This window comes from Pleurodeles waltl, chromosome 7, assembly GCF_031143425.1.
Source record: "Pleurodeles waltl isolate 20211129_DDA chromosome 7, aPleWal1.hap1.20221129, whole genome shotgun sequence".
In the NCBI taxonomy this organism is placed as follows: Eukaryota; Metazoa; Chordata; class Amphibia; order Caudata; family Salamandridae; genus Pleurodeles; species Pleurodeles waltl.
Genome location: NC_090446.1, coordinates 995,489,291 through 995,513,959, shown reverse-complemented (window position 1 = coordinate 995,513,959; position 24,669 = coordinate 995,489,291).

Here is a 24,669-nt window from a genome sequence, read left to right as displayed (position 1 = left end):
ATTAACTCTTGCCTCCAAGAGATCCACGCATCATTTCAACCCCTAGACTGTAAAAACAGCGTCTGCATTCACCAAACACTGGGCCAATATGTTCATCCTCATTGCGAGAAGATTTCAAATTAACCAGCCTTGTTTCATACGTAACGCCATTTAAGGTTAATAGGCAATGGGATTTTTTCCAAATTATCATTCGGACTCTATTAAACGTGACCCTGTCAAATTCTCTTAGGGCTGTCAGGGCAAGTGTCATCCAAACAAGCTTGCCCCTTTCTCCCAGAGGGGACAATTGACGGGCCTGTTGCATGCATCGTGTCAGTGAGATAAATTGAACGAACCTCACCGTCCAATAAAAGGAATGTGAGCGGGTATCCATGGCAACTAGCCATGTTATCTTCGGTTACGCACAAGCCCAGTATTGGAAAGGCAAGTGTTCTCCATTCTAAACAATACGATCTTCATGGATTCTTTAAATTGTTACTTATATCCTTTGGTTATCAGGGGGATTAGTGACTTTACGCAAGCAGAATATTTAACAAGAGGACGTTGGTGAATGTTCATACAGAGATGAGTTTGTAGAACAATGTTGCAGTATTGATTTAAGAAAGGACTCGAAGCTTCTTGAGGTTGAATTTCGGTGTCTCTAGGAACATTTGTGATGTAATCCGAGCAACTCAATTCATAAAAACTGAAAACTGGACCATACTCGCAGAGTCAGACTGTGTTTAGGCCGTTGCACTGTGTAATTCTGGGAAGTCAAGTTAAACTCTAGTGGCCAGTTTCCTTATCGTCCACTCTTAGAAAGCCTAGAAATACATTGTATTTGTCTGTACAGACAACTCAAATAAATGCAGTACACAAGCAAACATTTTTTGAGCAAGGGTGCCTTTGTAGCACCACAGAAACAGCCTGAATACCTAATCCTTCAAGACTCACTGCACGCAGTCTTGATTTATCAGTGTTTGCAGACAAATAAGAAATATCAATTATTTGTAACAAGATTCCATCAAGGCAGATATTACGGGAGAACTTAAAACTGGAGCAACAAGTGGGGCAACAGCTCCCATTTTTAGACAGATAAAGCCAAATGAGTGTGTAGATTCTCAGCCGTCTCAGAACACATTTTGGTTAATTCTTCTTTCGTGTATCTTTTCCAGGCTGCCCTCCAGACACAGAGTTTATGTAGAGTGATGCTCATCACAGCATGGTTGTCACCCACAAAAGAGCTTCAATGAGTTGAGAACTTTCTATAGCTCAGAATACTGATCAGGAAAAGAGACATAACGCTGACCCTGCCTAACAGGCCCTTCAAATTCTGAACAACGGAGGCTGCAGTCCCACCCGTCACACTCATCAGCTACCATATGGCAGTGCTCAGAAAGACTCAGGAGCTCTGTGCAGTAAAAAATAACTAATCACGTTTCTAAAAAGAGTGGTGTCTCCTTTTTCATAACTTCAGTGCCTAGGGATCCTCAATCCAGTTTCAGTAATGGGAACACACACTGTCTAGGAAAATAATTCCACCTCCATCTTGTGCACATGAACATGTCAAGGGCCTAAAAAATGGAACACTCAGAACTTCATCACTTTGGTTCACTCATACACACAATGTATGCACCATTCATACAAGCAAACATGTACTGAGATGTTAGCATTAGGATCTGGGTTGGTGTGCAGCAGCAGAAATGTTATTAAGTAGGCCAGCAGGCCTCCACTACTGCTACACAGAAAAAATGGTCTGGTCACAACTACTAATCCACAAAACACAGTATGCTGCCACCACCCCTCTACCTGCTAAACCCAAAAGAGAGTAAGTAGTCCGCTATCAAACGAATGAGGTACGCTCTCCATTTATAGAATTGGTCAAGGACATCAGTCCTGTTAAGGAAAAGGTCTAGGCCTTCAGACACACACTAGATTAGGGTGAAGCTGGAGCCAAAATCCAGGACACTAGATACTCGAAGTTAGGCACTTATGGCAGGGGAATTTAACTGTACATGATGCATAGGACATTTCCGTTCTATCACAGCTTGTGCCCAAATCGGGATTACAAAATGTGCACGAATACCACATTGTTCTCTGCACCCCTTTTGGCAGGCAAAAACCTGTAAGAATTTGTGAAGGATTAAAACCACACTTCTGGGTTTAGAACTGGGCAAAACATCTGATATTCTTGCATTTTGCCTTACTCTGAAGTACGGACTAGGGATGTTACAATGCACATAATATATGCCAGTTTTAGGGCCGAATTTAAGAAAAGGGGTGATGCCTCCAATGCAGTGCCACTTTTCTTGCGCCCTACCACCATGTTTGCGCCATATTTATGATACGGCGCACCATGGTGGTATTAAAAACAATAGCATCAACATTTTTGATGCTATTGGGCGCTTTGCGCCATGAGCGTCAAAAGTTTTGACTCTCGTGGAACAAAGTGCAAGGAGGCCATTGATTAGAATGGGTGTGTCCTTTTAACGTCTGTTTAGAGGGCAGTAAAAATTACGCCAAAAATGGCACAATGAAATCTTGTAGATTTCATTGGCCCATTTTTGCGGGCCTCCTTACACCGGAATGCCCCCTTTGCATACATTATGCATGGTACATGCATGATGTGGTGCAAAGGGTCACAAAGTGGTGCAATGTGTGCTTTGCGCCAGTTTGTAGATAAGGCTCACCGATTTTGCAAGCCTAACACCACATTACAGTAAAAAAAATGACGCTAATGTGGCGCTAAGCCTTCTTAATTTTGGGCCTTAGAATTTAAACTATGATGTATTACCGCCACAAATACCACGCAGAGAAGAATGAGTCCTTTATTTCGGGGGAATTCGTAATGAAACCTTATTTAAAAAGGCCTTATTTGGGCAATCTGTCTGCTGATCCATTGCACTGCTGCAATGATGATTCTTTAGTCACCATTATACAAGTCAATTTTAAATCTTAATATAACACTGGTATAAAGTTAGCCAGACAATAAGGGAATATGCAATAGCAATGGAAATATGGTTCAGAGACTTGAATGCCCTCTTTTAACATCTGCAGTGATATGAGAGAAGTATCCTGGCCACATTAGCCTTTCATCGTAGCAAGGTTGGTAAATTGAGTGTCCTTGAAGTGGATAATTGTAACATAAGTTCTTTATACTGCCATGAAAAAACAGACACACGTGTAAAGCTTTGTATGTTAACACAGTATTACTATAATGTGATCAAAAGTTAAGGGAGTGCTTAGGAGGGCACTCTGCAGGAAGCACAAATATGGACTTTTTTTTAGAAGTGTGAACTATAACAAACGGTGTGCCACAAAACGCGTGGACTAGAGGCCCGTGTCTGAATAATTATTAAATATATAACTGCAGTACAGAGATAACAATTCATATTGAAATGCTACAAGTGCTATTGAAGACACTGGAGTGACAGAGGTTGAATATAACAGAGAGCCGCACACCTGTTTAAGTTTACATACCATCTATTCCTCTATTAACATTCCACTGCTTTGTTTTCCGACAACTTCGATTTTCAAATAGGAAAACAGAAGGACAAAGCAGGCCATTTATTGCCCCCACTGCACTGCACTTAAAAGGATTTATTTGAAGCGACAGGGAGGTATTCCAGAACAATAATTTGTAAACTGAGCAGTGTTGTACCCAGCGGTGCCATTTGGAGGCATTTCATTTGTCTTCTTTGCATCTCTCAGTTTCATTTTGTTCCTTTCTTTTCCGCCTTTGGTCATGAAAATGCCACCGTTAAATATAGTCTTTAAGTGTAATAAAGGGAGGAAGTATGGTATTTGAGACAGAAGGCCTGCAATACATGTGTCTGTTATTTCCCATTTCAGCGCTGAAGGAGGATAAATCAATGTGTTCACTATACAGTATTGAGACATCAATATCTGCCCAAAATTAAATCTATGTCACGCAGAGTGTTTGATTTGTTTTTTTACCCATGGGGGGAATTTCTGGTGTGATGACAGACAAGATACTGAATTCCACTGTCACGATAGCTTTATGCGGCTACATAATGCCATAAAAACAGACCACATAAAACTATACACTGTACAACAAAAATAAATGTACAATGTACAGTAAAAAAAACTACATTTAATACATAGGCATACAAATTTGACGTTTACTAGTATGAAATTAAAACCATGCATAATTAAAAAAAATCCAACAACATAAATAGTTACGCTTGATTGCAATGTTTGAAGATATGATAAAGCAGCTCTACAATTCTCAACTTGCAGCGCACACAACAAGGACGTAAGATAAAATTCCTTTGGTACTTGAAACAAATATCTAAAGAACATAGAGTGCATCATTGGCACCGCAGACCAAATTTCATGTGACCACGAGGTCGGCGACTTTATCGCTGACCAAACTGTAGGTGTCGCAAGTGAGTAATGCATTTTACCAGATCCAAAGCCGGCTAAAAGGAAACGTTCGTATTGGCAGTAAACCACCTTAATGAAAAGCCACAGGCCCTTTGGATTGACAATACCACCACCAACACCACCGCCCTGCTCGCCAACTTCGGCCTCAAGCAACTGGTGAACACCGCCACCCACATCGCCGGACACACGCTTGACCCTATCTTCTCCGCCAGCAAACACGTCTCCTTCAGCCACACCTCCGCTCTACACTGGACCGACCACAGCGGGGTCCATTTCACATCCCGACGCGAGACCCGCCACCTCCGCACTCAACCCATCCCTCGTCGACAGTGGAACAAAATCCCCGAAGAGCAACTTTTCTCTGCACTCGCCGTCAACCAACCCACCCTCACCACCGACCCCAACGACGCAGCCCTCAGCCTCTCGAACTGGATCTCCAACTGCGCAGACAACCTTGCTCCCCTCAGACGCACGCATCAACAGGCCATCACCAAAAAACCTCTCTGGTTCTCTGACACCCTCAAAGAATCGAAGAAAACATGTCGCGCCCTCGAGAAGGCCTGGCGCAAGGACCACACCGCCGACAACATGACCGCCCTCAAAAACGCAACCCGCGAACACCAACACCTGATCCGCGCAGCCAAAAGGAACTTTTTCACTGACAGACTGGACAAAAACAGCCACAACAGCAGAGAACTTTTCAGCATCGTCAAAGAGTTCTCCAACCCCAACGCCAACGCCAACGCCAACGCCAATGCCGTCACACCCTCACAAGACTTGTGCAACTCCCTCGCCACCTTCTTCCATCGCAAGATCAGCGACCTCCACGACAGCTTCGGACACCAGACCCTACCAAGCATCACCAAACCCACACCCCCGGCCATCACCCTCAACGCCTGGACCCACATCAACACTGAAGAAACCAAAACCACCATGAACTCTATCCACTCCGGCTCCCCATCGGACCCCTGCCCTCACTTCATCTTCAATAAAGCCGACGACATCATCACCCCGCACCTCCAGGCCGTCATCAACTCTTCATTTTCTTCTGCTACCTTCCCCGAAAGCTGGAAACACGCCGAAGTCAACGCCCTACTAAAGAAACCTACGGCTGACCCTAGCAACCTGAAAAACTTTCGCCCCATCTCGCTCCTCCCCTTCCCTGCAAAGGTAATAGAGAAGACCGTCAACAAACAGCTTACCACCTTCCTGGAAGACAACAACCTGCTTGACCCTTCACAAACCAGATTCCGAACCAACCACAGCACTGAAACCGCCCTCATCTCAGTCACAGACGACATCAGAACCCTGATGGACAACGGTGAAACAGTCGCCCTCATCCTCCTCGACCTCTCGGCTGCCTTCGACACCGTCTGTCACCGCACCCTAATAACCCGCCTCCGCTCCACCGGGATCCAAGGCCAGGCCCTGGACTGGATTGCCTCCTTCCTCTCAAACCGCTCTCAAAGAGTTTACCTCCCACCGTTTCGCTCAGACCCCACCTCAAGGCTCATCGCTCAGTCCGACACTCTTCAATGTCTACATGAGCCCCCTCGCCGACATCGTACGCAAGCACAACATCATCATCACCTCCTACGCCGACGACACCCAACTTATACTCTCCCTCACTAAGGACCCCGCCAGCGCCAAGACCAACCTACAAGAGGGCATGAAGGACGTCGCAGATTGGATGAGGCTCAGCCGCCTAAAGCTGAACTCTGACAAAACGGAAGTCCTCATCCTCGGTAACAGCCCGTCCGCTTGGGACGACTCCTGGTGGCCCACGGCCCTTGGCACCGCACCGACCCCCTCAGACCACGCCCGCAACCTCGGCTTCATCTTGGACGCTCTTCTCACCATGACCAAGCAAGTCAACGCCGTGTCCTCTGCCTGCTTCCTCACCCTCCGCATGCTCCGCAAGATCTTCCGCTGGATCCCCGCCGACACTAGAAAAACCGTGACCCACGCCCTCGTCACGAGCCGCCTAGACTACGGCAACACCCTCTATGCTGGGACCACCGCTAAACTCCAAAAACGCCTGCAACATATTCAAAACGCCTCGGCCCGCCTCATCCTCGACGTACCCCGCAACAGCCACATCTCCGCCCACCTGAGACACCTGCATTGGCTCCCAGTCAGCAAAAGGATCACCTTCCGACTTCTCACCCACGCACACAAAGCCCTCCACAACAAGGGACCGGAATACCTCAACCGTCGCCTCAGCTTCTACACCCCCACCCGTCTCCTCCGTTCCTCTGGCCTCGCGCTCGCTGCCGTCCCTCGCATCCACCGCTCCACGGCGGGTGGGAGGTCCTTCTCCTTCCTGGCAGCCAAGACCTGGAACAACCTCCCCACCAGCCTCAGGACCACCCAGGACCACTCCGCATTCCAGAGACTCCTCAAAACCTGGCTTTTCGAGCAGCAGTGACCCCCCTTCCCCCTAGCGCCTTGAGACCCGCACGGGTGAGTAGCGCGCTTTATAAATGTTAATGATTTGATTTGAATAGGGCAGAATGCTCTCGCAATGGATTCTTTAGCTCTTGCTCTTCACTTAAATGGCTCTTGATTAATATTTATCTCCTGATATTTTATCTGTACTTGTAATTGTACTGGGATTGTCATAGAATGCAGAGAGAGTGTTAGTGGCGGCACATTCTGGTTGGCTGAGGCAGGACCCTAGCCTAGGGTGACCAGATTTTGAGGAGCAAAAACCGGGACAGGTCAGACATAAAAGAAGGACCAAAGACATTACTCATTTTTAGGGTTGCGCATGCGTATCGCAGCGAGACGCTTTAGGTATTAGAAAAGAGCTCGGAACCCTGTCGACGTCACGTCAGTGTTTTTCATTGGTTCGTGGGCTTGCCTAGTAAAATCTGGTTGCTTTCATTAGTCGAAGGCATGCATACGTCATGCCTTTTCCGGTGGCTAGACCTCCTCGAGCGCAGCGACCAAGTACAGAAAACATGCGAGGCTCGCTGTTTTCTTTCGGATCGTGGACTACTTTTTCTCTATTTTCCTAGCGCAATTTTGCTTGGCAGAAGTCGAGCGCTTTACACAGTTAATTTCACTTTTTCGGGTTACGTACATAAAAGCACTTTTGCCGATAGATGAAAAGTCGGGTTAGGAGTTTACAACACGATCAGCTCTAACATGAGCAAACGCGAGACCCGTTGCATTGCAAATGCTTGTTATATCTTGCCTGTCCTGTTTTTTGCGTAGCTTTGTGAATGTGTGCCTATACATGTTTGTGTGTGTGTGTATATACATATATATCTATCTATATATATAGATAGATATATATATTGTATACACACACACGTACAAGACTACATATATAAAATTAGCTATGGCTTGACCTCCCACCCTGCACCCCCAACCTGCCTCCACCCACCTCTCTCTGCTCCCCACTCCGTCTCTCTGCTCAGAGCAGACATGGGACTGTGTAGCCTGACAGTAACAGACAAAATACTATAATTATTTAATACGTTGTAGGCCTCTTTAACTTATGCTTCCCTAGATGATCTGACCTTTGTCCCAAAATCCGGGACATTTATTTATTAATATGACTTTTGTCCCAAAAACCGGGACATTTATTTAAAATTAGGAGAATCGTCGGGACTCTGGGACAGCCCTCTAAAAACCGGGACTGTCTGGGGAAATCCGGGACGTCTGGTCCCCCTACCCTAGCCAGGCAGAACCCACCACTCCTGTCAAGGGTTGGCGGTTATACTTACTGGATAACCTTTGCTTACTCTTGGGTAGCTTGGCACAGAGCAATCAGGCTTATCCCAGAGGCAATGTGCAAAGCCAAGACACAACACTTCCCCGCCACAACCATGCTGCATGTCACAAAGGAGACTTCACACACAGAATATGTATAAAAAGATTGTATTCAACACACACCTTGCCAATACAGTATGGTTATAATGTATCTCTGGGAATATGCCCCAATTTGCAAAGGAAACCACTATATGAGGCCAAACAGTGTTAAACACTACTACTGTATAGACACATGAGGAAAACAGTACATTCCCTCCCCACAACAACATAAGGTGCCAAACGTTGTCAGCACAACACCCACCCTAAAACTCCCCACAATCAATGTGACACATGCATTTGCTGCTAACCCCCGTTCCCGTTAGGAGCAAAATGGACACACAAAGATTACAACACTTTCGCATAGCACTGCCCCCGAAGCCTCACTAAAAAGATGTGATGCCAGCTGTAAAAACTCCCTGACAGGATAAATGTGACCAGCAGCACCACTGTACTGCCTTTGCATTCACCACTCCTCACTCCCGCCCATCCACTCTACCCATCTGAGTGGTGTCATGGGTATCAGCACTCACTTGTAAACACTCACTCCCGGCACCTTAATACAGAGCCCTGATACCTGGATAGTGGAGGCAACTGTGTTTGCGAGCACCCTGGGTCCTAAACAGCCCCTCAACCACTTGCCAGCTTCAACTATCCCACCCCTCCACAAACCAAAGATTGCATCAACCTCACCCTGTTTACTGGGCGTTCGTAGCTAGTCACCAGTTTCAGGGCTCTGGGGTGAAGGTGGGGAGGAGAGAAAAACACCAGCTGGTAAACAATTAAGGAGGAGGCGTTCGGGCTCCCCACAGGAGGTTCACTCAGAGGTCTGCAAAACGCAGTTGGAGGGTCACCGGGGCAGCCATTAGGCACTGAGGCTCCCAGCCCAGCCAGACAGTCAATATTACCAAATAGTTGTCAATTTCAGCACCTCCAGAACAGAGAGAAGCCGTTAGGGCTTATTGATATGAATCGTCCTTGACACTACAAGTTACTATACTCACACCTCCTGTACCAGGAGATGCCGGTGCCTGGAACGAAAACTCAAGTGACCCCACACGGTTACAAATCCATGTGAAAAGTGCTCAGTGCCGCACCTCTGCATTTCAGGTACAGTGGTTCCCACCATGAAGGGCCATTCACCTGAAGTGCAGGCAATCCTTGGAAAGCTCCATAGCAGGCAATTCCAGTCTCCAGACAAAATACTTAGGCCACGCTCATGCCTCTGCTGCCAGGTGAAATCCAGCGTACGATGTAGATGCAGCCAACGGCATGGCTCTCCAGATATTAATGGTCAGCAATGTAAGTCCCTCTCAGGATGTCTCTGACCTCCTCCGAGAACAGGGGGCAAGCTAATGTGCCCTTGGAGAGTTACCCTTGGGGATGCTATACAACAGCATCCAATCAGCCCCAGACCAGTCTTTAAGCAGGAAGGGATGTGCAGATCCCCTCCTCAGACAGTTATCCTCCTGGGCACAACAGATTCCTCTGGCAGTGTGCCCACACAGTCCAAACAGCACTGGTTCTGCATCACCGTAAAGGTAACTTTGCCTTGCAGACGTTGAGTACCCCTAGTTATACTAGATGGTTCCTTCGAACTTGGGGTGGTTCAGATGGTTCTCCTTTGAACCACAGATGTCGCCCCTAAATTTCCTCCATGTCTGCCCTGAGGCTTGATCTTTATCTTTAGTGGGGACATGCCATGGCTTTGAGAGGTCAAGTGTCAAAAACCTCTCACCAATCTATCTATCCAGGCCGCAGATGGCAGGGATCTGCCGTTCTGGATGCCAGAGTTTTATTATGGTAACTTGGTGAATGCAAAGATGCGCTCTTCTCCGATGGCTCATGGAATGAAGGCTATGTTACAGGACACCAGAACCATTTAAAAACCTAGAAATGACTACTTCCTAGAAGTGGCATTTCTAAGTCATCAATGACAAAACCACCTTCACCATCCGAAGGGGTTTGTCATTCTGAATACAACGATACTAAACATCATGAGGCTGCTCCCCTGCAGTCCACTATTGCAGCTAGACTTCATAAGACTCATTCTCCCATGTTACCTTAAGGGCAGAGCGGCTTTAATAGGTAATGCGAACATGCATGGGTATTCAGCACTCCCTGGGGGAAATATGCCCTGGCACACACCCATACCACGCTGGCTTTCATTACAGCCACCACAAAGGCGCAAGTGCGCCAGTACTGGCCTGCTCTGTCAAGCTTAGTTCCTATCTTAGACTGCCCATGCGCAAATGTGCACAGGCTGGAAAGTGATGCCAGCTCCAGTACCTATATAGGAAACCTACCAGGGTACAAGTTGCACACCCAGGAGAGTGTCACTAGTCACCACTCACACATGGCAACACCCGTGTACAGGACAGGCACACACTGGCAAGTTGTGTCAGTCTCATTTATATGTATGTTGCCCTGGTGCAAGTAGACACCTGGAGGCCAGCTATGCCAAGTTCCCCATATATACGAGATCCTGCATGCACCTGGGCATCAAGATGTCCCCTGGCTCATTACATGATCCAGCACCCCCTTGACAAGAGTGCCCTTAATGCAAGCTGTACCAGGCGCAACATATAGGAAATCCCCATTGTGTAAGTGTGCACCCACTGGCCAGTTATGAGGCTCTGTACCTCTGAAAGCCCCATGCCCTTCGCGCACACCCTGGACCCTGCCATGGTGGGACTCAGACATGTTGGTGAGTGCCTCCTCCTCTCCAGAGGAGGACATGCGCATGCACTTCCCTCTTGTCCATACTGGAGAACATGTAGTGGATCCTTCGTTTTATTGGAAATCAGGAGATAGCTTAGCCTTCTGGCTTGCAGGCCTGTGCCCCGTCACCTAGTGACTTTTAACCTACTTAGCCTGCTCTGTTTTAGCGCATTTGTTTAATTATTTCTTCCAAGATGGCTGCTATGTTTTCAGTTAGGAAGATGTTTTGATTTCATGTTATCAGTGCCACTCTGTGAAGGCGACACTATCAGCGTCAAAGACAAGTGATACATGTAGGTGTTCACATCATGTTCTTTCCCACTTACGTGTGACAGGAACATAATGTACTTTGGAAAGAATTGTTTAAATAATTGCCAACCGTACCATACCTTCTTGTCTATTGTTTGGGAACATACCTGCAACAGGGGTCCTACAAGATCTGTATAAATACATCTCATGCAGACAAGGTTATCAGAGGCATTCCTACTAGATACCATCAATGCTATCTATGCTACACGTCGCCTTGATGCAGACCCAACCTTTGTGTCCCCGTGGAGCCGGATCTAGAGACCTCATTCCAAGGTAACGATGGTTGGGCCGACAGTTGTGACTTGTCATAGGACCGGCCTAGTCGCCTACAAACAAAAGTGTTGTCATCCCTAAACCAGCAGTCTTGCCTAGAGCAAGAGTCCAACTACGACAAACAGTGCCCATGACCCACGGCCACTAGCAGAGGACTGGCCTGTTCTTATGGATGTGTCCGACCCCTCCTTTAGGTAGGGGACACCCACATGTGGGTGCTCTCCCACCCATACAGGGTACACCTTTGTGTCCCCGCCCTGCCCTCTACCTACCAAAGGCCTCACCGTCGGGGCCTACGGGGAAGGATTAAGGCAGCTCAGAGGTGTCTCCCACATCAAGACTGCCACACTGAGCTCAGGCGTCCTAGCGCCCATGCAGACCTCTTCCACAGACCTAGGACATGATTATTGGGGACATGGAGAGCAGGGTGCAGTGCATTTATAAAGGAGGGCATATACTTTTAAGTTTTACATTTCCTGGAAGTAGAAAACACATAAATTGCTCTTTCAGTACTGCAAGGCCTACCTCTCCAATAGGATAACATTGGAGTTCTTCATTACATTCAATAAGTTGCAACTTTCAATTGGGAACAGGTAGACAAGTTTAGTTTGGCGTTTAAAGAATTTTAACTAAAAGCCCTATTTTATGGTAAAGTTGGATTTGTAGTCACAATTCTGAAACTGACACTTTTAGAAAGCTGGCATTTTCTTGTCCTAGCCACCTGGCACCTGTTCCTTAATCACATAACTAAGTGTAGCTGGCAGTTGGCCTTTGTGTATTGCTCCCAGACAGTGAGACAACTGGGAGACAGAAGTTGCCAGGATGGGCCACTCTGAGTTGAGGACGGGGAGGAGCTGTCACCTACCACAGTTGTACATCACGAAGGCTGTACCGGAGCACTCTCACAAAGTACTTGACTGTTGACATCAGTCAAACTGGTGCTAGGACAGGGATGAAACGGATGTCTGATACCTCAAAGGGGGAGAAATCCTCTAGAAGCTTCCTCCAGTTCAAAGTGGGAACCAGGTATAAATATTGGCACTCAGATCCCAACTATTCTGTACTTATCTGTAGCTGTGGACTCTGCCAGGAAGAAAGATTTCTGTGCTGCTGAAAGAACTGCCACTCTGCAGGACTGCTGCTCTGAAGGACTGCTGCCCTGCTGTGCTGACTTGCTGCATGTGGCCCTCTTGGCTGGGTGAGAAGGACTGGACCTGCATCTGTTGAATACAGGGCCCGAGAGTGACTCCAAGAGCTAGTTGGCTCGCTTCCTGACTAGAGCCTGAGTAGATCCTCAGGGACAGAACAACAACCTGGAACCGAGAACCTAGACTTTGTCATCTGTGGGGCCTACCCTTCCAAATTGTGCCACCCCAGTCCTGGAACCTTGGAAGTGGGCCTGGAGGTGCTCTGCCAACTCATCTGTGTATCCAACAGAACTGACAAATCTACTCTACTGTGCGGCGCAACCCTAAGCAGAACCAACACATCTCTGCTGCATGGACCTTCCTGGTGCAAGGATTTTACACTGCCTTAGCAGCCCACAGCCTCATCAGAACTGCCACTGTGCAATGCATCCTCGATGCAGGTCCTCACACTGTAAACTTCTTCTCCAGGCCAGTCTCAACTAGGACACAGGACTCCTCATTGCAAGTCCCACAGCTTCTTCTGAACCAGCAGTTGCACAACACATCCTTGACACTGGACTACATACTGCAAGCCCCTAGTTGATGGCCTCCTCGACGATGCAGGGCTTTGCATTGCAGTCTCGCAAATCCTTGGAACTGACACTGTGCAATGCATCTCTGACCCGGACCTCACATTACCTCAGCTGTGCGAAGCATCCTCGATGCAGGACTCCACAACTCTTTGCATTCAGGATTTAAGGTACTTTTGGTGGACGGGCCTAACTGAGTCCCTGTAGTCGGCACGCGCTCTATCACAGTTGGCCTTAGCTTCTAACTTTTTCCCAGTCTAACGCAACCTGACACTGTGTGCTTTTGAGTGGTATGTTCACTTAAAATATATATTCATTTAAATCTTTAAACTTGAATATCTCCTGTTCTACTGACTGGATTTTTGAAGTGTTGCATTAATACCATACACATTGCCTTTACGTTAAGCCTGCCTGCTGTGTACCAAGCTACCAGAGGGTTGAGCACAGGTACATTTGGGGTTTCCTTGTGCCTCTCCCTGACAAGTATTGTGGTTGCTACTTGAGTAAAGGTTACGCCCCCTCCCCCCTCAACCAGTAACCTCATTTCTTACATTTGGCTTTTAAACGTACGTAATACCACACACCGTGTAGTCAGACTTAACCCTACATTTTGCATTAATGCTTGTCATCTGTCTATTTCCTATATTGGCAACAAAATTGAACACTGCACGCAGAGAATGTATAAGTTTAAGCCTTTCCCATTTATGGGAGTAGCTTAGTTAATGAATTATCAAAGGACAATCCAAGATATGAAAAACAGGGAACATTCTTCAATATGCGATTGTTGAGAGAAAAGACCCTAGACTTGGTAGATACTTGATCCTGTGCCAGAATAAAAAACAATAAGAGATTCTTATTTTGAGACCTACATTCTTCATAACCCTAACGTACAATCCATCAGTTTCTTAAGATGAATTGCAGTCCTATAAATAAAAACGTGTCATCAGCATAAGGAGATAAAGGAACAGATTTATGACCCGCTCTAGGCGTATCTTGGCCCTCTCTTGTCAGTTATGCTTCCAAAGACTTGGTATAGAGAATACACAGCAAAGGGACCAGTACACCGCACAGCCCTGGAGTAATCCACACCCCAGACTAAAATAGCTAAATACTTCCCCTTTTGGCCCCCGCCTCAGGTCGGTGTGTAAGAACTTCAGAAAATTAAAAATAGCCTCATTTGCATCCAGATCTCTTAAAATACACCACAATTCAAATCTATTCACCTTGTTGAATGTGTAAATTCAAACACTGTTCTACTGTGCACTTGCCGTGTTGAAACCCATTTTGACAGTCAACAATGATGCAATTTAAATTTGCCCATTCTAAAAGTATTTCCATCAACATTCTGCCGATAATCTGAAGATATTGGCTGGCAGCATTTAGGGCACCTCTCTCCTCTTTTTAAAATACTATAACAATTACAGTCGTGGACCAGATATGTTGGTGGCGCCCAGGGAGTTGAAGCCTGTGCATAAAAGAAGGGCCTATACTTCAGTATTAGACTTAAATGAGGGAGCGCTGTCTGCCCAGAAGCCTTGTTACAAGGACTGTTCTCAAGGGCTAATAGAACTTTTGAAAAACTGGCACTTATTTCAGACTCCCTGAATGCATGGTTATGATAATAATCCACCAAATGCTCTGAATTATAAATAATTCTAAAATTATCCACCCGTTTATCCTCAGCAACATAAGCAAGATAAATGTTTTTTTATGTGTTTCTTAATGGATTGGTGCTATTGATTGCTTTGCAAAACATATGCCACCGCTTCTTAATAGAGTCATGAACTAAACTGTCCCAGGCTTTTTCTTGCAGGGCACATTGTCTGTTTTTAACATTCATTTTAGGATGCAGATTGAAACCATCTCTTAAAATTTTGATCGTTCTAACTACAAATTGCCCCAAACCAACTGTTTGTTACACAATGGGATGGCTTAGTGTTAGCAGATGCTCCTTAGATGCTAGAGGTCCAACTATGTTAGTACTACTTGACTTGTCTGCAGCATTCGACCTGTGTCACATTCCCGACTGCTTGTAAGGCTAACGGAGCGTAATATCTGTGGTAAAGGCCTGCAAAGGTTCGAATATTTTAATCACCAACAGAACGCAGACTATCACTTTAGGTTCCTTCAGATCGTGCACTGTGCCACTTGATAAAGGCATGACTCAAGGCTCTTGTCTCAGCCCCACGCTGTTTAACATCTATTTGGCACCTCTTGCCAAGATAGCTAAAGTGTACGGTCTTGAACTGGACTCCTATGCTGACTATACACAGCTTTTGAGTTTTGTAGCTCATTCAAGAGCCCTTTCTGCCTGGATGACTGATACTTGTCTCCAGTTTAACGCTGTAAAAAACCGAGATGATGCTGCTTGGAAAGGCCGTAAATGTATGAGCCCCCGACTCCTGGCCATCTGAACTCGGCAGAGCGCTGAACCCAAAATTGGCAGTCAAGAATCTAGGAGTGTATCTGGACCAATCTGTTATGATGAAAAAAGAATTGTCCTCAATACCATGGGGTTCTGTTTTCACTTGCTGCATTTGTTGAGAAGAGTTTTTCGGCTTCTCCCTCTTTTAGTAAGGAAAACATTAGTCCCAGCTTTGCCTCTGAGTCGCTTGGACTCTGGCAATGCCCTGTTGGCCTCTATAAATGAGTCTAGAGCAGCACGCCTTATTTGCAATGTTCCTTCGAGGTCGTCATCTGTTCCTTTCACGTTCATTGCACTTGCTGCCTGTTTGGAAGAGGATTATTTTAAAAATTTGTTGTATTACTCATAATTTGCTTACAGGAAAAATACCTTGTTATCTATCTGCAAAGCTCACCCCTTATTGTCCAGGAAGAGGTCTACGATCCTGTGATAAAATGTTGTTTACTGTTCCTCGGATTCAAAAGTCTTAGTCAGGGGGTAGATCTTTTTCTTATCTGCCCCCTTTCACTGGGACGCTCTTCCAGGACACATAAGCCGGTGCCTCATCATTCTAAATTCAGGAAGCTAATTGAAATAAAACTGTTCTAAAGGGTCACTGTGCATTCTCTGCCTATTATCTGTATGGCTACTGCGCCGAGATACCCCTCTCGGGTGATTCATGGCAATACAAGGTAAGTAACGTAACATAACCGGGGTACTCATGATGTTACAAATAATGCAAACAAAGTTTCACAATTAATCCTTATCATTGAGGAAGAAGAGGACTCCTCTAAGAAAACCAAGATTTCGTTAGAGGCCAAAGTGACAACTTTTTTCGTAGAATCTCAGGTTTTTAAAGTCTTCAACATAAACGTCTTCCATTATTAGCAACAATATCTTCTTCTGTCCTTATATTTTCCCAAGTATGATGTCATCTTTAAGCTAGTTATTATTTATGGGTTGGGCAGACAGTGAGTTACAAAAATGTAGGCCATGGAACTACGAAACCCTCTTGCAGGGAATGTAGGTTGTCTATTTGCTGCATGAAATATGTTTTTAGCATTAAATACATTCCAAGAGGAGAGTAATTCAGACAATATTAATTATTTTTCTGATAACCCATTTAAAGCAGACACAGGAATAGAAATGCAAGATTACTTGTTCCAATCGCACAGTCAGTGGAACTTGCTAGTTTAATATTAAAATCTCAGGCTAGGACAATAAATACGTTTTTGACCCACCCCAGGGGCATTAGTAGCCCAGCTGGCTGATTACAAGGGTTGAGCTTCCTTGAATGGAATGCAAATATTGGTGTCTCTAATGGCGGCCTATCAATCACTATCCTCAAATCCCTAAAGGGTGGAAAACCAATTAATAGTTGGAATCCAGGACAAGTCAGCTGGCATTACAGAGGCTATCTATCCTTGGAGCTAGCATTTTAGCTAGTGACATCTGTGAGATGTTCGTGATATAATTAGCTGGCCTATAAAAAGAACCTAATGGAACTAAATTGGCCAGGTTTGGAGTTACCTATCCTGTTAGAGCAGTAATACTCAAAGTACGGCCCGGGGGCCGCATGCGGCCCTCCTGACATTTACATGTGGCCCCGGGTCAACAGCAGCACTGTGCTGCCGTTTATTCGACTCAGCACTGACACTAAAGATTGTTAAATAAATGGGCAAGTTTTTATTTGGAGTCTAGTTGAAGTTAAAGAAAATGAGTAACTAGGGTATTCTGGAACTATTAACTGTAGAAACACCTTCATTATTAAAGACATCTTGCAACAACAATATAAAAGTACGATCTGTGTGAAATTCAAGCAGTGCATTTCATTAACCTGCAGAACCATTTCACCTTAGTACACAACATTTTATCAGAAGTATTTTTAAAGTGATCATTTTCAAAAATGAATTTAGAAACGTTGATCCCCTTCCATCCTACACACCCTGACAGCAATGTGAACTGTGAACTAAAATGCAAGTCAGTTGTTATGTGAACTCTTTGGGAGGGCTGGGTTTCTATGAAACATGAACAACATTTTAGTTTATTAAATCTGACACAGAAGGTTTTATACAGCACACATCCTGAAGGCATATTTCAAGGTTATTATGGCCCTCATTCTGACCCTGGCGGTTCCCTACTGCCAGGGCCAACGGGGGCGGGAGCACCGCCGACAGGCCGGCGGTGCTCCCTTGGTCATTCTGACCGCGGCGCTTTGGCCGCGGTCAGAACGGGAAAACCGGCGGTCTCCCGCCGGTCTCCCGCCGGTTTTCCACTGACCCTTAGAATCCTCCAAGGCGGCGCAGCTCGCTGCGCCGCCGAGGGGATTCTGACCCCCCCTACCGCCATCCTGTTCATGGCGGGAAAGCCGCCATGAACAGGATGGCGGTAGGGGGGGTCGCGGGGCCCCTGGGGGCCCCTGCCGTGCCCATGCCCATGGCATGGGCACGGCAGGGGCCCCCTAACAGGGCCCAACTAGGCTTTTCAGTGTCTGCGATGCAGACACTGAAAAGCGCGACGGGTGCTGCTGCACCCGTCGCACGCCTTCCACTCCGCCGGCTCGATTCCGAGCCGGCTTCCTTGTGGAAGGCGCTTTCCCGCTGGGCCGGCGGGCGATCTGAATCAGATCGCCCGCCGGCCCAGCGGGAAAGTCAGAATACCCCTCGCGGTCAATTGACCGCGGGGCGGTATTTAGGCGGATTCCGACGGGCGGGCGGCAACCGCCGCCCGCCTAGGTCGGAATGACCACCTATATGTGTTGATGAAGAAAAAGGAAAAAAGGAGGTAAAGTGAAATAAAACATTTGCCTAGGATCACACAATATGGTTAAGTAGAGAAGCAGGGGTTTATACCCACGTTTTTGGTTTCACATTGGGCAATTCAGACCCTAGATGTATATGCTTCACTTCCCCTACACACACTTTACTACTACCCCTCCCTTCCAAGCCCTAAACCCAGCCCTCTGACCGCCACCATGCTGGCAGCAATGCGGCCCTCGGTCACATCATAGACCAAACAATGCGGCCCCTGGGAAAATATTAGTGAGTACCCATGTGTTAGAGTAACAGGTGGACAGTTAATTTCACACATCTGAAAGTGATGACCACACAGTCAGCACCGACCATAGGCTTCTGAGAAAGGCTTCAGGTACCAGCATTCTGTCTCTTACAAATTAAGCACTGGTGAACAACCACCCCAGTTGTAATACTAGGCCTTGTGGGAGCTGTAAAACAGAGATACTTCCCCTTGTGTCTGTCGATGTGTCATTTAAATATGCCCCGTTAAACCCATTGTTAGTTCCCCTTCAGTCAAACTTTAAGGGTTTACAACAGGAATACTGCAGGGGATGAGAGCAATTTCCTTCTCTAGGGCCCCTAGGCCCTGCTCTAAGAAAACATCTATGCTGAATGAGGCAAGACATTTTCTACCCCCTGTTGAGGATGGTGGAAGTGCTGTGGTTTGGCCATCTTACTTTAGCAAGGCAATTTATGCCATCAAAGAACAAGGGGCCAGATGTAGGAAACAGTTTGCGACTCGCAAACGGCAAAAATTGCCGTTTGCGAGTCGCAAACCGGAGTTTCCTATGCAGAAATGCATTTTGCGAGTCGGAACCGACTCGCAAAATGCATTTCCGACTCGCAAATAGGAAGGGGTGTTCCCTTCCTATTTGCGACTCGCAGTGGGATGCAATTCCATTTGTGACCGCGTACGCGGTCGCAAATGGAGTCGCAGTTACCATCCACTTGAAGTGGATGGTAAACCACTCGCAAATTGGAAGGGGTCCCCATGGGACCCCTTCTCCTTTGTGAATGGACCCCAAAATATTTTTTCAGGGCAGGTAGTGGTCCAAGGTTTCGGATTTTTAAGGAAAACGGGCTACACTTAATAAAAAAAAACTGCTTTATTAACAAGCAGTCACGGACATGGAGGTCTGCTGACTACAGCAGGCCTCCATGTTAGTGAGTGCCCATAGTCGCTATGGGGCCGCAATTTGCGACCCACCTCATTAATATTAATGAGGTGGGTCTTTGCGACCCCATAGCGACTCGCAGACGGTGTCTGAGACACCGTTCTGCATATGGTTTTGCGACTCGGAAATTGCGAGTCGCTCGGAGTCACAATTTCCGAGTCGCAAAACCAAGTTTTGCTACATCTGGCCCCAGGTGAGCAAAACGAAGTACATGAACGGGGTAAGGGTCCAGCTGCTCCGGGCCTCTGGTGGTATGTGAAGGCTGCAGGGGACTGAGGGCGTAGTGGTCGTCCCACAGTCTTCCACCCAAGATTGAAAAAAAAGCCTTGAGTGGACCTGACCCCCTTCTCTGGTTCCCAGACAAAGAGTCACGTTCAGAGCATTGCATGCCATGGAATGAAAGGACCTCTCTAGTCAAGGCGCTGGCGATGTAGACGGGGCAGGAAGCTGCAGGGGAATGTGGGGACTGAATTCCAGTGCAATTGGTAGAGAACAAAGCACAAAGCTATGAAAAGTCTCTGCATATGCCCCTCCCTCTTTTCAATGCACTCCTTTTCATTTTTTTCCATTTTCTTATTGTATCAAGGTTCCGCTTTCTCATTTCTCCTTTACTTTCATTCTCTGTCAACAGTTCTTACCTCGGCGTCTCCCCAGTTCCTGGGGGAGGGACACCCTTAGTTGCACCACGGGCTGGAGCCCTTCCTCCTTCCTCCCCCCATTATGCAGGTGCGTCGATAGTAATGGATACAACAAAGGGACTACATTGACTGGAAGCGCGTCATCCGGAGCAGTAGCGGCTGGTGAAGTTTGTCATTGGTAGGGCTGGGCTTGGTCCGAGGGGTGGGCGAGAGAGGGAAGTGTGGCACAGCATTTTTTTGGGAGCTTAGTCGCCATTTCTTGTGCAAATCCAATTTAACATAAATGGGGTAAAAAGCTGCATTTTCCAGCAACACTTTTAAAAATAAAAGAAACAAAAAGCTGCAGGTTTGAGCACGTTATGCGAGAGCTGAAGCTGTGCACAGCCTCTGTGAGACACTTGAGAAACACAAGAGAAATTTAGGGACAACCACCCTTAAACACAAGAAATGAGACCTATTAGTCACAGCTGGTTTGGCCATAGGCATGCGAGGTTACAGGACACAACTTTTGTCATACTTGGCACAAGCCAGTGCGAGGGTCAGCCACTTGCTATGAGAGTTCCCGGAGCTCTGCCACTGCTGTACACCAGGTATGAGAAAGCATCAGGCACACACACTGCCAGACACCGGGCACGAGAGCGTGCACAGCAAAGGGACCCTGAGGAATAAGTTTCGTAAGCCTAGCTAGTTAGGAAAGCCTGATTTCCTCCTGTATCGATGTGTGCAGCTGTCAAGAGAAGAAATGTTTTAAAATAGTCCAGAATTTCAACAGAAAATGCACAGTCCTTTTGAAGAATGCACTTTCCCATAATATGCCATTGCTTACAGGGCTCTCATCATTTTACATGCCTCTGCCCTCTGCCTGTACAGATAGTAATAAATCATGCCAGATGCCAAGGGTTATGCACGGACGGACATATGTCCGTGAGTGGGGCAGACAGTGCAAAGTATGTTAAGTGGCTCGAGTCATGTTTTATATTCATACTCAACTCCTGAGGCAAAATGCTCCCCCGGCCCCAAGGCCTGCTGCTGCAGTCCACCCCCACGTACAATGGCCCAATTACAGCTACGCAAGTGAACCCTGGGCCCGGCAGCTATTAATATCTTTTTTATTGCCTTTACCTGGTGAACTGCCAAATGCTATCCTGACTCCTTTACATATGTCAAAGCACTGTATCTGAATCATGGATCTATCGCAACAGACACACAGCATGCACTGTTACTAAAATGGCGTCACCTACTCAAGCCTGGGAGCACTGGCAGTCTCAGACACCACTCAAGTCGAGTGTGCGCAGACTCAATTTCATGTCTTCCCACCTGCCACACCCTTTCCCAACTTGTCACAGGGTGGGGTCCCACCCACACCCTGTAAAATGTTAGGAAAGGGTGGGGTGACATTACTCTCCACTCTCTGATTGACGTGGAGGATAAGCCCTAAAGGGCTTGCATTAAAAACGCCCAGGGCTAACTTTACCTCTACGTCATCAGTAGGTGGAGACTGGGCCTCGAAGCTAGGTCTTTGCCAAGCTGATGACATCACAGCCCTCAGGGCTGTGAGACTGTCAGCCCAGCAAATACTTAGACTGTGGGCCTGCTGGGAGAGCAGTTAAAGTGTCAGTCACGTGTCTGCATTGTTATTAAACACAGGAACTACAACACTGGTGTCGGCGAATAGGGCAGACAGTGCTCCCCGTTCTTTAAAGTTACAAGAGTTTTTTTTTTTTTAATTTAAAAACATATAACATTGGAATGATTGCTTTTGAAAACTGTGAATATAAAGGGGGCGGAGCCCCGACACCCATGCACAGAAACCGCCACTGATCGGGAGATGCTGAGGGGGTCACCACACATATTTAAAGAGGACATGACCCGGACCTTGCACCTCGTGCCACCTGATCCCTATCGGTGTCTGTTGTAATGCCCCTACAGGAATGGACTATCCTGGTAATAGTTCATTTGCAGCTCATGTGGCAGGAGTCCTTGTCAAAGCGACAGAGCCCGTCGGAGTCGCTTGTGATGGAGGAACTCACCAGCCCCGTAGTTGGCAGTGATGGCAGGTAGGTGGGGGCACGAGGGTGGCAGGCGGTGGATGGGGTGCCACCAGGCATAGCCGTGGGTTGTGGGTGGTTGTCTCCATCTAGCAAAGCTTCCCTGGCGGTTTATTACAGATAAATGTCAGAGTGTAGTATCTTAACATCTGCCCCTTCAACACTAAGATAGCCTTCAAGATGAACGGTCATTTTTCCACTTCAGTTTCTTTGTTTTTGGTTCAGGAGAGGACGGGGTTGGGGGGGTTGGTGAATATTACTTTCCACCTCTCCCACCCCAAGTGATCCTCGCATGCTTAATTGTTTTATTATTTCCTTGCGGTCCGCCTGCAAATCTTTATGGGCCGGATGGCTCAGGTGGCTTGCAGGCGGTGCTAATAACACCATGTTGCGGGTTCGATCCCCATATGGGCCATTGCTCTTCTTTCCTATTTAAACATTTGCAATGTGATTTAAGTAACGCGGAAGCAGATGTGGCATTTACCTAGCATCTCTGCTTAGTAGATGGAACCGTTGAGAAAGAAGTCATGATGACTCGTGTTTTCACACGTTGTGCTACTTCCACATTTGGTTATATAAACCTGTCATATATAAGACAATCAGCATTTTATATTTCAATATATATACTAGTAGACTGCCAAAAAGGTTATATGTGAAAAGAAATATGAATAATAATAAGCAGACTGGTGGGAATGGTCCCACCTGCAGTTAAACCTTTGCACGCTGCATGCTGCTCCATGATTGCATATGTGATGTTTTACTGGAAGTATGCAAATATTTTTCTTTTGTAGTACAAGGGGGATAAAAAAAATTCTAGCTATCACGTCAAGAATTTTCAATTCTATTAAGGACATGGAGGCGAGGATTATGTTTTCTCTTTCTTTACTGACTTAAAACAGCAGCCAATCAAATACAAGTAAAAGAAAAGACTACACATCCCAAGATGCCATAACATCCTATCACATGGTCCAATCACTATCCATGCTCTCTGTCATAAGTCCTTTGACCCTTGATGTCACTTCCTCTTTCTTTGGTCAGAACAGATAAGATCAACTTGAAAATGAAACTTCTTACGCCATCCCGAAGTCTGGAGATATAAACAACTTCTCTTCCTGGATCTCCGTTTCCTGGATAACTCAACACTGGAACCTCAACGGAGGTAAAACGATACAACCAATCTTTTTCCCATAACGATAAGAATTTCAGGAATTCTTCTGATCAGAACCTGTAACAACAAGCAAGCAGGTAATATCTCAACTCAACTGAGAATGTCTCAAATAAACTTATGTCTCTGTAATTGACACTAAAATGGGAGGGATAATAACAGTAATCAAAATATTCACAATAATTGATATTCCTTATTCATTGTGTTTTTTTTTTTTTTTTTTTAAACAAAGGGTGGGATAATCCTCGCCTCCGTCTCCTTAACCCCTTATCTGCTGGGCCTTTTCCCCCCCCAGTGCTGAGCCCTTTTTTGGCTATTTGGGGTAGTTCGCGCTTAGGGCTTCATAACTTTTTGTCCACATAAGCTAACCACGCCAAATTTGCGTCCTTTTTTTCCAACATCCTAGGGATTCTAATGGTACCCAGAGTTTGTGGTTTCCCCTGGAGGAGACCAAGAAAATAGCCAAAATACAGTGAAAAATTAGTTTTTTCCAAAAAAATGGGAAAAAAGGGCTGCCGAAGAAGGCTTGTGGTTTTTTCCCTGAAAATGCCATCAGCAAAGGGTTTCTGGTGCTGAAATCACTATCTTCCCACTGTTCAGGAACGGGCAGACTTGAATCAGAAAACCACATTTTTCAACACAAATTTGGCATTTTACTGGGACATACCCCATTTTTACTTTATTTGGTGCTTTCAGCCTCCTTCCAGTTAGTGACAGGAATGGGTGTGAAACCAATGCTGGATCCCGGAATGCTAAACATTTCTGAAAACTAGACAAAATTCTGAATTCAGCAAGGGGTCATTTGTGTAGATCCTACAAGGTTTTCCTACAGAAAATAACAGCTGAAATAAACAAAATATTGAAATTGAGCTGAAAACAACAGCCATTTTTCTTTATGTTTTACTCTGTAACTTTTTCCTGCGATGTCAGATTTCTGAAAGCAATATACCGTTTTGTCTGCTGGACTCTTCTGGTTGCGGGGATATAAAGGGCTTGTAGGTTCATCAAGAACCCTACGTACCCAGAGCCAATAAATGAGCTGCACCCTGCAGTTGGTTTTCATTCTATCCTGGGTATACAGCAATTCATTTGCTGAAATATGAAGAGTGAAAAAGAGGTATCAAGAAAACCTTTGCATTTCCAAAATGGGATCAAGATAAGGTTTTGAGGAGCAGTGGTTATTTGCACATCGCTGAATTCCGAGGTGCCCATACTAGCATGT